This window comes from Pongo pygmaeus, chromosome 4, assembly GCF_028885625.2.
Source record: "Pongo pygmaeus isolate AG05252 chromosome 4, NHGRI_mPonPyg2-v2.0_pri, whole genome shotgun sequence".
Classification (NCBI taxonomy): Eukaryota; Metazoa; Chordata; class Mammalia; order Primates; family Hominidae; genus Pongo; species Pongo pygmaeus.
Window position 1 is genome coordinate 94898835 of NC_072377.2, and position 18541 is coordinate 94917375.

At 36.4% G+C, this 18541-nt stretch overlaps 1 protein-coding gene and 1 pseudogene across 5 annotated transcripts in view; one reads left to right on the top strand and one right to left on the bottom strand.

Moving 5' to 3' along the window:
• Positions 1-18541, top strand: part of ADGRV1 (adhesion G protein-coupled receptor V1) — a 593238-nt gene that overhangs the window by 450496 nt on the left and 124201 nt on the right. The window lies entirely within an intron of this gene.
• LOC129037086 (lysosomal enzyme trafficking factor-like) lies at positions 4958-5460 on the bottom strand (annotated as a pseudogene).

Below are 18541 nucleotides of genomic sequence, written 5' to 3' on the forward strand. Positions count from 1 at the left end.
TACTCTTATCATCACCATCCCCATTTTAAAAATGAGAAAACTGAGGTACGAAAAAATTACATACAATTAATACAAAGTCCCACAGCTAGCAATACACAGCTTAGCTGGTACTGAACCTGCTCCAAAGTCAGTGCTTTGAACCATTAGGCCATGGTTCTGTTAAGCTTTATGAAACTTCTGTGCCTTACAAACAAGATTAAATATTTGCAAATGCTGTAAAGCTGAATAGCATGATGCCAAGAAAGGAAATATGAAATATTTCATTTGAGCAAGGCATAAAACAATACCTTTCAAAAAAATAAGCCAAAGATCATTTCACTGCTTTATTGCTTTGTAAATATTAATTAAGCCTCCATTCTAAAATCCTGTGATTTAATTATGAAATAATATTTTTATTCTATCTCACTACAATTCCCTTTCCCTACATTCCAACACAGTCCTGAAAAGTGAACAATTTCAAAGTTAAACCTCTGTTCTTGATATTGAGGAACATCAGGAATTAAGTACACACTATTAAGTAGACATGACTTTGGATTGGTACCTCTTTGGATTTCAGTTATGGAGGGAAAGTGGAAGCTCTTAGGGAGGCTTCATGACACTTTGAACATGAGCATTCCTGAACTCAGAGGCAACAGAGCCATTTGTGCTGTGAATGGATTTTGGAGGAGTGCCAAAAAGACCTGGCAGGTAACAAAAGTTGGTAACACTGAGGGCCTCAGTTAAAATGTGTAAGAAATAAGTAAGAATTAGTGTCTTCATAAAGATAAGCTAACCTCAGCTTTTATACTGCAATGAGAATAAGATCCGAGACCCACAGAACCAGAAACTAGTCCTCGCTGTCTAACTAGGTTGGTGCAGTGGCTCACACCTGTAATCCCAGCACTTTGGGAAGCCGAGGCAGGCAGATCACTTGAGGCCAGGATTTCGAGACCAACCGGGCTAACATGGAAAAACACCATCTCTACCAAAAATACAAAAATTAGCCAGGTGTGGTGGTGCATGCCTGTAGTCCCAGCTACTCAGGAGGCTGAGGCAGGAGAATCGCTTGAACCCAGGAGGCAGAGGTTGCAGTGAACCAAGATTGTGCCACTGCATTCTAGCCTGGGAAACAGAGCAAAACACAGTCTCAAAACGCGCACACACACACACACAGTCTAACTAGAGGAGAGGAGCAATCTCTCTCTCAGTTCTTCATCTTCTAATCTATAAAACAAATAATGGACTAAACAATGGTTGCTAACCTCTTTAATAATCTAACAGATGGAGTCCCTGGACCCCTCATCCTACAGGTTAAAAACTTGTGGATTAAATCCCTCAAACTCTTTACAATGCCTACAGTGGTGATTTCTGTTCATTTGCAATACTGAGAAGGTGAGATACAGTGAGTGTATTTCCTTGGTTGGCAAGATGGCAAGGCCAGCCCAGAACATTGAAAGATATGGAAACAGCATAAGAAGGAAAGTCAAAAAGGCTACTGGGCTAGTTAGGACAGGCACTCTGGAAGGAGGACAGTCACTGAGGAGATGGCTCTGCTCTGTGCTGAAGGCAAACTGGAATGAACTGACAATTTTGCTTTCAGGGGAGGGGGTGATGAAGAGTTCAGTTTTGTTCTCCTGCTTTAGTGTACTATGCTTTATACATTGGTCCAGACTATCTAATCAGGATCTCATTAAGGGAAAGCTTAGCATTGTTTGAGTTCTCTTTCCCACAGCAGAGCTAAAAGTAAACAGCAGCCAAAGATAAACAGGGAGCATTGCTTTTTCCTGTGTTGTACAATAGTAAGTCTAATTTATTGACAATAATTGTTGGTAGTATAAATACTGAATCTGAGATGAACTTTGCAAAGAGCCTGCTGGTTTCTAAGCTTTACCAAGCCAGCAGACTTTCTTTTGTTGCTAAGGAAATTTTTTTCCAAATCAGGATTTCTTAAATAGCAGGCTTTGTATGCTGGAAGACACAAGTGACCCACTCACTACTCAGGTCCAGCTTTTTTTTCTTTTTTTTTTTTTAATTCTTTAAATCAATGAATGGCTGAACTTCAACTTTTCTCTGCTGTTGTTTCTTATAAAAGAAGTAGATAAGATAGATTTATAAGTAAAGAATAGAGTTTCTGCTTCTGAATCCTCCTTTGGGGTCATCTGAGTCATGGTTTAGGAAAGAATTCCTACCAAAATTCCTGAAACAATGGACCAATTCCACTCTTCCCTCTTCTCCCTCATATCCAGCTATCCCCATAAACCCAGAGAGAGGACCTGACCCCATAGGAGCAAAGGTGCCCTGGATTATAGTCCTGGTTTGTGAAAGAAAATTGCATTTACCAAGATCTGCCTCACAGTTCTTTCTTGACTGATTGCTTATTTACTCCTGGCTATATTTACAAAAGACTGTAGGCCGACTTTAATATCCTTAAAGTTGGTCTTGATATCTTTTCATTTGGCTCTTTTTTTGTCCAGCCCAATCCACACCCCGCCCTAAGCATATTTTCTCAGTAATGACGCCCATTTACACATGACCAGACTTATGTAACTTACTAGATCTATCCTAGTCATGCTGCACTATCTTGCCCTCCTCCAGTTTAAGACATCTCTACCATCAAGGACCAGCCTCTTTAAACAAATCTGTTCCAGGCAGATTTATCATGACACCCAACATGTCTGAGCCAAAGTCCAAGTGAAAACACTAGACTTTGTTTTTTTTTTTGTTTTTGTTTTGTTTTTAATAGAGTCTTGCTTTGTTCTGTCGCCAAGGCTGGAGTGCAGTAGTGCAATCATGTCTCAGTGCAGCCTTGAACTCCTGAGGTCAGGGAGTCCTCTTGCGTCAGCGTCTTGCATAGCTAGGACTACAGGTGCCCATCACCATTTGGCTAAGTTTTTTTAATTTTACATGGAAACAGATTTTGCTATGTTGACCAGGCTAGTCTTGAACTCCCAAGTTAAGTGGTCCTTCCACCTGGGCTTCCCAAAGTGGTAGAATTACAGGCATGAGTCACCACACCTGGCCAAAAGCATTAGAACTTTTTTCTTTGGGGTTTTTACAAAGAAATGTATCAAATGTACAATTCCACTCCACATTCTACTCCTTCATATTATGAAAGTTGGTATATATTTTTTCCATCTATCTTTTTATATCCTTCATGAACTACATAAAAAATTAATTGACAGAGCGAGACTCCATCTCAAAAAAAAAATTAATTTATGCAAATGTACCTATCCTTCAGCAATTTGCCTGTTTAATCAATATAATGTTTTAGATGTGATTCCAAATGATATGCATACCTTTAGTTGACTCACTTAAACTATTACTTTTATGTCAAGGTATGAATATGATACAATTTATTTCTCTATTAGTTATTAATAGATAGAAATGTAGATTTTCCTGAATTTTTCATTGTTATAAACAGTAGTTCAATGAACACATTTCCATATACATATGTGCAAAATTTCTCTGGAACATGTAACTAGAAATGAAATTGCTTGACCTCATGTAGATATATCTTAAATATTAGTAGACATTGACAAATTACTCTGAAAAATGGTTGCAACAATTTAAACATAACCAGCCGTGTTGAAACATATCCCCACAGCTTCAACAACACATGGTGTCTTGCTCTTTCAAATAGTTGTCCAACAATTTTTTCTAATAGGTTGTTTATTTTTTCTTATTGATTTGTAGAAATTTTATTTATTTCATGAATATAATCATTTGTCAATTAAATACATTGCAAATATCTGCTTCTAGTTTTCCTTGTCTTTTAAATTCCGTATGTCAAATGAAGTGTTCAAGTTTGATACAGTCATATTAACCAATATTTTCCTTAACTCTTGATTTTAAAAAACACCTACAGTATTTCAATATCATACTCTCTTACAGTGTTTTCTAAACTATTTAAAGTTTTATTTTTTACACTTAGATATTTTATTCTTCTGGAATGTATTTTGTGAATGCTGTCAAGGAGGGATCTACTTTTTAAAAATAATAACCAATTGTCTCAAGAGCATTTATTAAGTAATACCTTTCCCCATTTACTTGTCATATACTAAAATTACTATTCACATGTGGGTAAGCTCTCTCTTCTGTTCCATTTGCTTATCCCTGCACCAACACCATACTCTTTTAATTGTTGTATGATATTCCTCCTTTAATCTGCTAATGATGAGATTATGTTGATAGATATTCAAATATTAAAGTCTTTGAAATGCTTAGATAAACCGTTTATTTTAGTCCACTCTTGGATTCAAATTATTGTACTTAATTCAGGTTTTTGCATGTATATTCTAAGTAAAGCAGGTTTATAATGATTCTTTCTCATATGTTTTTGGTATTTTGGTATCTAAATTATGATAACAAAAAATGAAGTGGTGAGAAATGGTACAGTTTTTTTAAGATGAAGTTCTTTGTGCATAAAGATTTGTTTAACTTTTGGTCGTAAAACTTTATTGATTTTAGAGGTGTAGGGTGAATTTTGACTCTAATTTCTTCAATAATTTTTGGTCTAGCCATGTTTTCTATTTTTATTGAGTCACTTTTGAGAGTTCTTTTTATTTTTATGTTTCATCTTGTATAAAATATAAATTTTATGATCATGTGTGGACCTTTTTACACTTAACACAATGGAAATGTTCATATTTATTTTTTCCCCAAAGGAAAAATTTCTGAATCATCACTATGTTGCACAGTAGAATAGGAATTCAGGTACTTAGTCAAGTTAAGAATGCAAATAACAGACAAGATTAACTTCCAAAGTCTGAAGTCATCAATATGGTTTTGTAGTACTCTGTCTCAGCCTTTACCTAAAAATTCATTATTATTCAGATAAAGATACCCCCTAATCACATGTTTTTGAAAAGCCTCTGCTCCATCACAATTTCCTGAGATCTGTGAAGAAACTGCAGTCTTGTGATCAGAGTCCATATAGTACTGGCAGTTTTGTAATCAAAGGAAAAAATGTCGACTGATTTTATATGTCAATCAGTTGTAGTCTGCTGATCTGATTAGAAACCTTGACAAATGCCTGGTGGCGATTGCAAGTAACTGCCAATCATATAGGGATGATACAGTAGCTCAGTGTTTTGGGATCAGCTCTTGTACGCAAGTAAAAGAACAAAAACATCTGTAAGTAAGGTATTAGAAAAATAATTGTCCACAACCAAAAAGAAGAGTAATCGAGACTTCCAGGAGTGTGTCCATGTGGTTCCTTCAAGGGGCTCCTCAGGGTGCTGTTGAATGTATTCCAAGGCCAGCCTGTTGTAAGTCTCATTGATTTCAAACATAGTAAAATGCTGCTGCACTTGCTAACAGATACAGTCCCACTCCAATCTATCTCATCCGCTGACGGAAGTTCATCATTCTCCATGCTCTGTGCAATGGTCCCGAAAACCTTCCTGTTCCCATGGCCAGCATTAAAGAGTCACTCAACTCTGAATAATCTGGTGGCTTTGGCATTTCAGAGAAAGCCACCATAAAGTAAATCCCCTGGGTCACCAGGTTGGGAGAAAGGTGAGTGCCACCAGTCTGGAGCACCAGCTACTAGTGATTAAGAATCTTGTGACTGTGGCAGGTCACACCCCGCTCCTGAGAGTTTGTTTTAGAAAATAGTTTATAATCTAAGTATTCAAATATGTTAGCATAAGATGAGTCATATCATTTTCTGATACCTGAGGTTATGTCTCATTGTTTTTGTGCCTTCCTTCTTCTCATGATCAATAATGCCAAAGATTGTTAGTATCTTTTCAAAGAATTAGCTCTTTAAACAATTATATTTCATTTATGTGATCAATAAATTTTATTAACTGCTATATACCAGACTGTTCTAACTAATTGGGTTTCTTTTTAAAAAGTAAAGAATAAACTAATCCTAGATCCCTGCGCTTGCAGATTTTATGAGGCAGAGATAAGTTGTTCAAAAAAGAAAAAATAATTATGTGATATATCAACAAGATAATAAGTGCTGTGAAAAAATAAAGCAGAGTGAGGAGAATCAGAAGTGCCACATGTTGGGAGCAGCATGCGGGCTGCAATTTTAAAGAAGGTGGGCAGAAATATTATTGAGAAGATGAGATTTGAGAAAAGATTTAAGGGAGGCAGGAAAGTTAGCCATGTGAGCATTCCAGAGGTAATATTCCTGGTGGAGGGAACAGCCAGTGCAAAGGCCCTAAGGCAGGAGCAAACTGGGCATGTCTGGGGATTGCAAAGAGGCCAGTGTGGCTCCAATAGAGTGAATGAGAGGGAGAAGAGAGAAGTCAGAATAGATAAGGGTAATGACTCTGAGTTTAAGAAGGCTGTGGGAGAAATGACATAATCTGATTTATAGTTTTAAATATAAACGGAAGCAGTAGAAAAGTTATGATGCTATTGCGGTGTAAAGGCAAAAAATGATAGGCGCTTGGATTAAGGTGGTAACAACTGACATGTAGTGGTGAATTTAGAGTCTTCTATCTCTGCTACCTTCATTTGTCTTTATTTCACCAATGTTGGCTTATATCATTAGTATTGTCTTCCTACTTTCTATAGTTGAGTCATTAACCACCTTGTCTTATCTGTTTTGTTCTGCTAATTATAATTATATATATATATTTTACTAAGTCTCTTAATTATATAATTTATTCTTTCTTTGCCTTACTAAGTTTTTGTTTTTCTCAACTTAATCTGTCAGTTTCTGAAAGAAACAAAATCTCCCGTTATGGTTTTGGATTTGTAAATGTTACTTTATATTAGTGTTTGAATTATGTGTTTTGAGGCTGTTTTCTCTTAGATGCATATAGATCCACATTGTTACATCTTCCAACGGAAATCATTTTTTGAACCTTTTTAAATCTCCATGAATGTTTTAAAGCCTTACTTTGTATATGATTTCCTATTAGTATTACTACCCCAGCTTTCTGTTCCACTGTGGCATTTCCTGGCCATTTACTTTAGACTTCAAGGGTCATTAATTATTTTAGGTAAATCTTATACAGCACAGATCTGGATTTGTTTATATCAAATCTAGAGCCCTGTTAGTTAGTGGGTTTTATACATTTACAGTTATTTTGATTGCTAATAAACTTTGAGTTATTTCTACTAACTTACTTCGTGTTTTCTATGAACTGAGCTTTTTGTTAACTTCCTTTTTTACTTTCCTTCCATTGATGTGATTAAACACTCCACTTTTTGTTTACTAATTTGTATGGTTTTTAAAATACGTATACTTAAAAACATTTTAAGTTAATAATGTCTTTAACTTGTTCTTGAATGATACAAGGACCTTTATTTCCTTGTGTGGTTTATAATTTTTTTATTATAAGCATGGCTAGAGTTTTCTATAGGAATTCCTTGTGCCCTTTGACGGAGTCCTACATGATTTAAAGATTCCAGACCAGTTTTATCTTACTTTCTCAGCTTCATGTTCCTGATCTATGTGAATAGTGTGAATTTGGATGTCACATCTACATGGGACAAGGTTTGGAGTTCAAGTTTCTGACTGGTAACTATTTGCCAGTCTCCCAGGGCAGTGAGCAAAGATTTTTCTGATTCCTTGTTCATGATTTTGGCAGCCATTCATGGCTCCTAGGTCTCTGCATGTAATTCAGTCCTGGCAATGTACAAACAGGGCCCTGACACCTCCTCACAGGCATTAAACCTTGCCCTTCCCAGTTCTGATTCTCTGTGAGCCGCAGGACTTCAGTCCTATTACCCAGTGTGACATTTTGTTGTGGCTTTATTTTTGGCACATGAGGATTTATGATTCCAAATTTTGAGTTACACTGTAAATTCCAAATTGTATTATTCTTATTTATTTTTTAAGCAATTTATTTGTTTGGAGCGGGGATGGGGGATTCTTACACATCAGTACTGTCAACCATATTGACTTGAAGTTCATCTTTCACATTTTTACATTTAACAGATATTCAAATCTTAGTGATTTTTTATATTCTGAATACTGCATTATTCAGAGACATTGTTCATTTAACATTTCTTTTTCTCTTATTTAAAGTAACCAAATATTTTGATTTCTTTATGTAAGAGAAATGAAGCATGCAGAAATTCCTAACCAACTACAGTTTTGTGATAACCTGATTTTTTCTATAGATACTGTTTAAAAAAATTTAAAGTTTGTATTTAATGTGATTGCTTTCTGTCCTCCAAATCTTCCAAAATGTAGCTGAAAGACCAAATCTAGTATAGGCGGGGAGGTTACCTAAGCATTTTGCTGAGGCTTGTGAAAACCAGCTATGGTTAGTCTAAGTACAAACACATTACATTTAATTTTAATAAGGTTTGGTTTACAAACTTTAAGCAGGTTAAAGTCTACATAACACAGAACTCATGGAAAAATCTGCCTCAATGGTTAGACTGAACAAAATTTCCTTAAAATTTGAAGAGAGATTCACGAAGGGTAATGTTTCATGGTAGATTATTAACATTAATAATTCTGCTTTATTTTAGAAAAGGATGTGTTTTTAGAAGTTTTATTATTAAGTACTACATCCTCCTAAAGTCATCCTTCCATATAAACGTTTTGAGAGCTTGGCCTAATTCCTTATCACAAGAAAGTCAGGGCGTACAGTGTCCTCACCAGTATCTCCATGGAAACTTGTGCTTTGAATTTCTGCTTTCCCTGTATTATCTCTCTCCACTCTTGATTCTAGCTTCTTTCAGGTATTTTCTTCTCTCTGTCTCTTATCCACACAGACATGAAGCACAGACTCCTTTTGTTTTTTTGCATCCTGCCAAATTCTAAAAGTACAAGTCAAAGTGACAAGCAGACAAAACAGCATAATGGGTGTTTTGGTGGACATCCTTTTTATCCCCATTATGTTGCCAAGGCTGGAGTGCAGTAGCATGATCATAGCGCATTGCAGCCTCAAACTCCCAGGTGCAAGCGGTCCTCCCCCTTCGGCCTTCCCAGTAGGTAGGACTACAGGCATGCTAATTTTGTTATTTTTTTCTAGAGACAGGATCTCACTCTTTTGACCCAGGCTATTCTCCAACTCCTGGCCTCAAGCAATCCTCCCACCTTAGCCTCCCAAAGTACTGGGATTTCAGATGTGAGCCACTGCATCCAGACTAACATCCTTATTTTTAAAGCTTCCTCTGTCATCTGTAACACAGGGACTTTTGCAGTGGCTCTGTTTCTCCTTCCAGCCTTATCCTTCTTCCACCATCCAGCCTGCCACCATATGTTGTATGTCATCAACCCTTTTTCATGTCCTTAATTCTCACTGCCTCCCTCTTGAGCTGCCTCTGGAAAGAAACCAAATTTTCCTCACTTTCTGTTGAAAAGCAAATCCATCTTCCCTTGGTGTCACCTTGTCTTTGTCTTGAGGCCCATGCACTTGCTTCCCAATGGACTATTAAGGAGTTTTGCTGAACAAATTATTTCCCCAAGAAGAATTCTGTTTATAAGATTTTAAGATAATATTTTCCTCTTCCCCAATATATTTTTTAGAATGATTTTACAACTCTTTGCTTAACCCCAATTTTCTGAAATGCTTTGATATTACTAACTTAGATTTTATTAGATAATGAAAATTTCAAGAATGTAATTCTTGTGAATGGTAAACTATTAGTTTATATTTATAGTATTTACTAGGCTAATTTAGTTAGAGCAAAAGGAATCTAAAAATATCTTGAATTGAGAAGCCAATGTAGCTTGGGTATGAATGATATAGATGAAATCATGTATCTGCCTGCCTAGTTTCAAATCTTCCTCCATCACTTACTAGCTGGTGTGACCTTAGACAAGTTATTTAACCCCTCTGTTCTTTGGTTTCCTCATCTGTAACATCGAATAATAATAATAACAATAATAATCTCTACCTCATATGGATGTTATAAGTAATAAATGAGTGTATATATATCTTACGACAATGCCTAGCACCTAGTAGGCACTATATACATGTGTCAGCTAAGATTTACTTACTTACACACAGAATCTCAAGAACAAAAATATGAGATAAAGCAAGCTGACAGATGAGGGTTTTAGATTAAGTATTGTAGATATGTGATGTTAAAAATATACTTAATGAAGAAATCATTATGTTTAAATGTATTCTAATACGCACTAAATGAATTCACAATATACTTCACATAAGGAGGTAAGGCATGTATCCTTAAACAGCTCTTGGTATTTTTTTCTGGCTCCTTAGAAAATCTGGTAAAAGTAACTTAACTCATTTCAAGAGCTATGTTAAATCTGGGTATGGTGGTTCACACCTGTAATCCCAACACTTTGGAAGGTTGAGACAGGAGGATTGCTTGAAGCCAGAAGTTCTAGACCAACCTGGGCAACAAAGCAAGAGCCTGGCAGGTGGATCACTAGGTCAGGAGATCGAGACCATCCTGGCTAACACGGTGAAACCCCATCTCTACTAAAAATACAAAAAAAAATTAGCCGGCTGTGGTGGCGGGCACCTGTAGTCCCAGCTACTCAGGAGGCTGAGGCAGGAGAATGGCGTGAACCCCAGAGGCAGAGGTTGCAGTGAGCCAAGATCGCGCCACTGCACTCTAGCCTGGGCGACAGAGCAAGACTCTGTAAAAAAAAAAAAAAAAAAAAAAAAAAACAAACCTTGGCCAGGCCTGCAGGTGAGTGCCTGTAGTCCTAGTTGCTAGAGAGGCTGAGGCAGGATCACTTGAGCCCAGGAGTTGGAGTCTGAAGTGACCTATGATTGTTCAACTGCACTCAAACATGGACGACAGAGCGAGACCCTGTCTCAAAAAATATATATATTATCAATTGTTTTTAAAAGGAACTATGTTAAAATAGTGATTACCCAGGGGATTCACAATGCCCGTGAAGCACATTCTTATACCTCAGATTAAGAATCCCTGGCTTAAGAGTTTCTGGCAGGAAATTAAATGCAAGAAAATAAAAAGAAAATATTCTTAAATGTTAAGGATTATACAACTTAGATGACCTTTTTGTTGCCAGGGACTCTGATGGATCTGAAATGCTACCCTACTTGCTAGCTGATAAGTTAGCCTGCCACAGTTTCATGGATACTGACAGATATGAACATTCTGGGTCAGAGACAAAGCAATTTCTCATTCATGGCATAGAAAGCAGCACTGCTCCATGTTCGTATCAGTTCTCCTTGCCCCAAAGACCCAGGCAGGCAACACAAAGGAGCCCAGGTGGATGCTGTGCATGCAGTGGATTTGCATCACAGCTGAGGATATCCAAGTTTAGGAAAGCTCAATCTTTTATAACCGGTACAAGCAAACATGCCTTATCTTTGCAGTAGAAGGACACGTCTTTTCTGTACTAGACAGTAAGCAAATCTGCTGTCTGCTGTAGAGGAAAGCAACTGTGTCTGTCCTCCAATGTGGATCATATATTCTTAAAAAAAAAATAGTCCAGAATGAAAGCTGTCAGTGCCTTTGCTTGCAAGCCATGCAGAAACAAAGAAAAAGAGTTGTCTTCCAATGTTTGTCCCATCAAGTAAGGAAGGGAAAATATTATCATATATTAGTTGGGAGAGGGGAGATAAAGTTAGTTATGTGGATGGAAAGATAACTAATAATCTCTTCACTGTAATCAGGAATAAGAAAAGAACAAGATGTATGTAATGTTTGCCTTCAGGGAGCTAACAGTCTGGTGATAGTGACAGGCTTTAAACAGATAAGCCATAAAAAGATTATTTGCAATTTAGATAAGTTTCACCAGAAGAAATGAAGATTTATGAAATTATATATTTGAGGGACTTGATCTAGTTTATGATATCAAAGAAAGTGTCCTTGAGGAAGTAACATTTGAAAACAAGGCCTAACAGACAGAGTAAAGTTGAGCATCTCTAATCCTAAAACCCAAACACTACAAAATCCAAAGCTTTTTGGCCACCAACATGACATCACAAGTGGAAAATTCCACACTTGACCTCATGTGATAGGCCACAGTCAAAATGCAGTCAAACTTTGTTTCGTGCACAAAATTATTAAAATTATTGTCCAAAAATTATTGTATGTGTATAAGGTATACATGAAACATAAATGAATTTTGTGTTAAGACTTAGGTTCCATCCCTACAATATCTCATTATATGTATGCAGATATTCCAAAACCTGAAAAAAATCCAAGATCTAAAACATTTTGGGTCCCAAGCATTTCAGATACTTCTCCTGTGGGAGGAATTGTCAGGTGAAGAGTAGGGAAAACAATATTCTGGGTAGAAGGAAGACCCTATTGAATGAAGGAACCCTGTATTATTAGAGAAACTACAAGAAAGCCAGGATTAGTAAAGCAGTGTAAGATAAGCAGGAGCCAGATTGGGTTTTGGACTTGATTCTGATGTCAATGCAAAGGCAGTGAAGGGTTAAGAAAGAGAATCACCTCATTATATTAGCATTTTAAAATGCCCCTCCATTGTTGTATGAGGGATTTGTTGTAGAGGAAAGGGTGAATGCAGACCTTAGAGTTAAGAGCTTGTTGCTACAAGCCCAGCAAGAGGTGATAGTGCTCTGGCTGCAGACAGTGGCAGTGTAGATGAAGAGAAATGAATGGATTCAAAAAATATGTTTATAAAGTGTAGTTGTCAGACCTGGGTGATTGATTTCATCTAGAGGGAGAAAAAGAAAGTCGTGGATGATTCTCAGATATCTGGGATGGGCAACTGTGCTGGCAGAGTTCCTAGAAAGAATTAATTAGCCTCTTGGGGATTTATCTCATAAATTTACTTCTATTTCAGTGACAGCAAGCATCTTAAATATATACACACAGGGAACCTGATTCTCTCCAGAGCCCTAAGAACTAACTTTGGTACAGATAAAAGATGAACTGTAGGGAATTGAGATGTCACACTCACCTCAATATACAGGTAGTTTTTACTTGAATTCATTGAAGAAAGAATACCATTGTGCTATCAGTTGGTTAAAAATCGCACCTCAAATTTTCCTACCAGTATGATCCCTTTTAAGCTGTATAATTTACACTGGGGTGTGATGCCATCATTAATGCTCCCCGTGTTGATTCTAATGAGGAGTATGTCCTTTTCTCATTCTGAGAAAAGTATGCTCTTACTACCCACAGATATTCTGAATATATAGTTGATATTCAACCATATCAAATATTGAACCTGGTGCTTCCAATATGTAAGTTATTCCTTAGGATTAAGAAACTACTAAAAGCATTTCCTTGGAGTATTTAAAATGCAGCTGACAAAAATCCAACTCAAGCTAGCATAAGAAAATGTGTAGCTCATATAAGTAAAAACTTTCAGAGCAGGATAGGACTCAGGCAGTCACAGATACCCAAGATGTTATCACGCTGCTGTCTTGCTCCATGACTTCCTTTCTGGAGTCCTTCGTTACCTTCGTTATTGGTTAGGCTTTCTTCATGAAGTACAAAAGGAAGTCACTGGTAACTCCAGGCCTACACGGTCCATCTGATTTCCCAGTGGAAAAGTGTCTTGCTTCCTGACCATGAAAACAGGGAAGACTGTTTGAGTCATGTATTCACCTCTGAACCAAAGCTCTGATTGTCCAAGTTGGGTCACCTGCTTGCCTTGGCCAGTCTAACTGGAATCATATTTGGTTCTGGTTCTAATCTGTTCTCCACAAGAAGAGGGGATTTTATCCTAGAACATGGGGAAGTAAAGATGGATGGGCATGCAAACAAACAAATAATAAATGTCCACTTCAGATAAGTAAATTGGGAAAGAGCTGAAACATCACAGAATGATTTCAGTACAGGCCAGTGTAGAATTGCAGACGTGGAAGGTTAAAACAAGGTACATTGATATCAGATGAAGAAAAGATAATTATGCAGTAATACACATTAAAAGATGTAAAGACTGTAGTATGTTGCCTGTGAATCAGCAGGTGTCAAGTTTTGAAAACAAAGATGTACAAGGATGAATAAAAAGTATGTCTAGAATATGGGAATGGTGGTTTAATTTGGCTATTTTACTACTCTTAAATTAGATCTTTGTATCTGAGGTGGAACTCCTCAGCTAAAGAAAAATGAAAACAATTGGAAAGAGCCAGAAGAGACCTATGCAGATGAGTAATGGGTAGAAAATAAAATTTAAAAATCAATATATATGTAATGTTTTGTCCATGCAAAATAAAGCCCTTTGAGGAGGATAAAATATATAAAATTATTGTAATAGCAAAAGAGAAATATAATGCTTTTACGTATATGGTTTCAATTCAGAAAAAAATGCAGCTGTTTTTCTCTTTGAATCCATACTCAAAATAAAACAGAATAAAAGAAGTTCAAGCAGGTGCACGAAATATTTATATTAGAGATAAATATTTTTAACTTGGAGTTAATAACTGTTAGAATGAATTTCAAGCCTTCTCTGAGATCTTTTAAAATAAAGTTCCTTCTCATATGTTTGGCCCATGGGGCACTGTACTGCTCAAAGGTAGAGTGACCAGTTAGATGACTATATGCTTCATGAGGACAGGAATCCTGTGTTGGGTAAATTCACATCCGATAGGCTGGAGCATAATGGTCTCTAAAATATTTGCTAAGTATGTGTTGATGTTAATTTGCATTTCACTTAGTTGTTAATTATCTATGTTTGGAATCCGCTTTATGGATCTCCTTAACAAATATTACATTTATATTGGTGGTGTCATCATACATACATGGCATCATACATAGACTGCCAACTTTCTAACTGCTGTGTTTTCAGTCAATAGAAGCTAGATGTGCTAAGTAAAAGATGATGACAACAAGATACTGATATAATTTCCAGTTATGTGCAATTTTGGATCATCTGATCCATTATCTCCATTATTATCAACTAAGCATTCATTTCAAGAGTAATTATGGAAGATGAGGTTTGTTAATATTATAAGTTATACTGAATACAAAGGACAATGGTCATAACACCTTTATGAATAGACTCAATATTGCATCCAGGTCATTGTGGAATTGAGCAATAGAATTGAGGTTCAGTAAAGAAACTTAAGGACCATCTTCTACCCAATCTTCTCTTCTTCTCTAGTTATCTCATTATTTAAGTGATGATGTGATTGAAACCTAACTATGTTAAGAGACTTGCCCAATTACACTGTTGGTGGGACTGTAAATTAGTTCAACCATTGTGGAAGACAGTGTGGCGATTCCTCAAGGATCTAGAACTAGAAATACCATTTGACCCAGCAATCTCATTATTGGGTATATACCCAAAGGATTATAAATCATTCTACTATAAAGACACATGCACACATATGTTTATTGCAGCACTATTCACAATAGCAAAGACTTGGAACTAACCCAAATGTCCATCAATGATAGACTGGATAAAGAAAATGTGGCACATATACACCATGGAATACTATGCAGCCATAAAAAAGAATGAGTTCATGTCTTTTGCAGGGACATGGATGAAGCTGGAAACTTATCATTCTCAGCAAACTAACATAGGAACAGAAAACCAAACACCACATGTTCTCACTGATAAATGGGAGTTGAACAATGAGAACACATGGACATAGGGAAGGGAACATCACACACTGGGGCCCATCGAGGGGTGGGGAGCTAGGGGAGGGATAACATTAGGAGAAATACCTAATGTAGATGATGGGTTGATGGGTGCAGCAAACCACCATGGCACGTGTATACCTATGTAACAAAACTGCAGGTTCTGCACATGTACGCCAGAACCTAAAGTATAATTAAAAAAAAAAAAGAGAGAGAGAGAGACTTGCGCAACTTGAAATAACCTCTTTATGGCAGAAACTGAACTGAAACCTACTTGAAAGAATTTCAATTTCCTGAAGCTAGATGAGAGTTTTCCGAGGCCTAGCTTAACATCGATATTAATTTCAATTGGTCAATATAATCTCTACCTTCATATCATCTTGAGACTCGGTTGGCCATTTTCATGATGCTTTAAGAAGAAACTCAACACAGACATTAAACACATGCATATTATGTTAGTTTTTCCTTATTTATATTTAAGGAAAGTATTATATTTGAGGAGAACTTAGGGGATGTGGCTAAAATTAGCCCTCCACTAGGAAGTATTTTTGAGCGTGAAGAAATGTGGAAGTTATTTAACTGTTTTACAGATGTTTTAAACTTGAGGCTCTTAGTTTTATTGATTTACTGTGATCTAATTACTCTAATCCATTCACCACTGACTAAGGAAGACATAGTCATTCAGTTCAAAGATCTCCCCAAGCCCTGCCTGAACTTCTCTGAAATCAGTAGAGTAGTTAATACATGATGAAAAGATTGTGGTTTGCTACAGAAAATTATCTTTATCTTAAATAATAAAAACAATCAAGGAGTCATAATGGTGGGAGTCACCAGCAATGGTAATGAATTATAATAAATGTCACAGTATGGTTGATATATTAAAAACAACAGCTTTCTTACAGCCACCAAGTAAACTGTTTTATATCATTTACAGCTAGGCCAGAGTTGTCCCTTGGACATAAGGAGACATGCCTACCTTGGATGTTCAAACAAATGTTATATTGCCTAAGCGGGATATGTTCAAGATTTTAGCCAATCATATTGCAGACAGCTATCTTTAAATATTAAAGGTTGTTTCAAATTGCACAAGTCTCTCTCTCTCTCTTTTTTTTTTTTTATTATACTTTAAGTTCTGGGATACATGTGCACAACCTGCAGGTTTGTTACATAGGTATACACATGCCATGGTGGTTTGCTGCACCCATCAAATTAACCATCAGGATAATTTAATCTGAATTGAATTTCAGTATTAGAAAATAGAACAGCCTTTTAAAAATAATGCCCTTCACATTAGCAAACAATCTCTGTCCTGTTTCCTTTATGCAGTTATAAAATTATGGATGTCAGGGTTTTAACAAACTTGTGCTTGTAGACCCATAAATGGGAGGCACCCTAGAAAGCAGCCTCCATGACAGTTTCACATGTGATTCAGAGTACTGAAAGGGTTTACTGTTTGGCTTCAACTCTTTATTGAGATCCTTAAAACATGATTTCTGGGTGTTTTTTTTTTTTCTTCACAAGAGAACAAACAAGCTATAGTTCGAGCCAGTAGTAACCCCAAGCATTTTTATTAATGTTTGCTCAGCAACAGTCTGAGCTTTGTATGGTTGCTTTATCCCCAGTTCACTGTGTATCGGCAATTTCCTGCTCACCATCTGGGAAAGTCAGATGTAACTCTTATGGGAAGAGGCACCAACGTTCCATCTCTACTTCATTATTTCAGATGTAATCAAAGGAGTAAATCTACAGTGTGTTCTTGGCTGTAATACAGTGAAGTTGTCCATTGTCTGGATACAAATCCATTTGTGTTCATCTTCTTCTAAAGGAATCTCTTTTCCAGATATAGTTCTATTAAATACTATATCAATACTTAATGCTTAAGAGTTGTCAGGTTCAAGCTGATAAACCCTACTTTTAAAAAACCTAATATTCTTATATCTTGATGGTGATACTCTTCGGGGCTCTAGAGGTTCTTGCTACCACTTTTGTAAGGAGACATTGCTCAGTGCCCAGCCCCAGCAGCCTTTTTGTTCACAGAAGTAGTGTGCACAGTGGTTACAGCACGGACTTGGGAGCCAGACCAATGCTTGGGTTCAAACTCTGGTTCTGCCTCCTCCTAGAATTTAACCTTGAGAAGTTAAATAAACTCTCTGTGCCTCAGTTCCTCCATTTATAAAATGGGGATGATAATTCTAGTAATTACCTCTTAGGATTATTGTGAGGATTAAATAAGTTATTCTAAGTGATTACTGAAAAGAGTGCTTAGCACTTAGTGGGCAATACTTAAAGGTTAGATATTTGTATAGCTGCTCTTATCTCAAGGCTTTGCATTTGCTGTCTCTTCTATCTAGAATGTTCTTTCAGACTCCACATGGTATGCCCTCTCCAAATGTCACTCCTCAAATAGGCCTTTCCTGGTCATCTTTTTCACTGTTCCTCTTTGCTGCTTTATTTTTTTAAAACCTTGATCATCATCCAATATTATATTTTATATTTATTTTATATTTTGAACTCCCTGTTTCTTCAAAAAGAAAGTAATCTTAGTGAGGTCTTTTGTATAAGACTGTATACCTAGAGTCTAGAACAGTGTCTGGAATGTAGATAGTAGATGCTCAACAAATATTTGGAGAATGAATGAAGAAATTATTATAGAAAGATATTTATATTAGAATGCATTTATGTAAATGCATGAATCTCTCTATCAGAACTCTCCAGAGCACAAAATAATCACAATTACTACAAGATAAATTAGATCTTGGTTTAGGCTGTGCTTGCACTGAATTGAACACTAAGCTCATATGAAACACTTGAGAGTGTCTGCAGTGATTCACAACATAAGCCTGATATTTTAGTTTGACTTCTCAAAGTCAGTTATATTTTCAGTATAAATGAGGTAAAACATACACTTGAAACTGAAAAAAAATAGTACAAGTTTGAAGATTTAAGGCAGTTCTCTACACACAAAAATGATAATACTTTATATCACTGGTCAAGAAAAAGTCACTTTTTTAAGTAGTAATCACTTATGTGCATTTTTTTCAGTATTGCTATTAAAAGAACTTTCTCATTTTCAATTTTGAATCATTCATCAATGAATTGTTAGAGCTGTCGCCTTGCTTTACCACATACCACA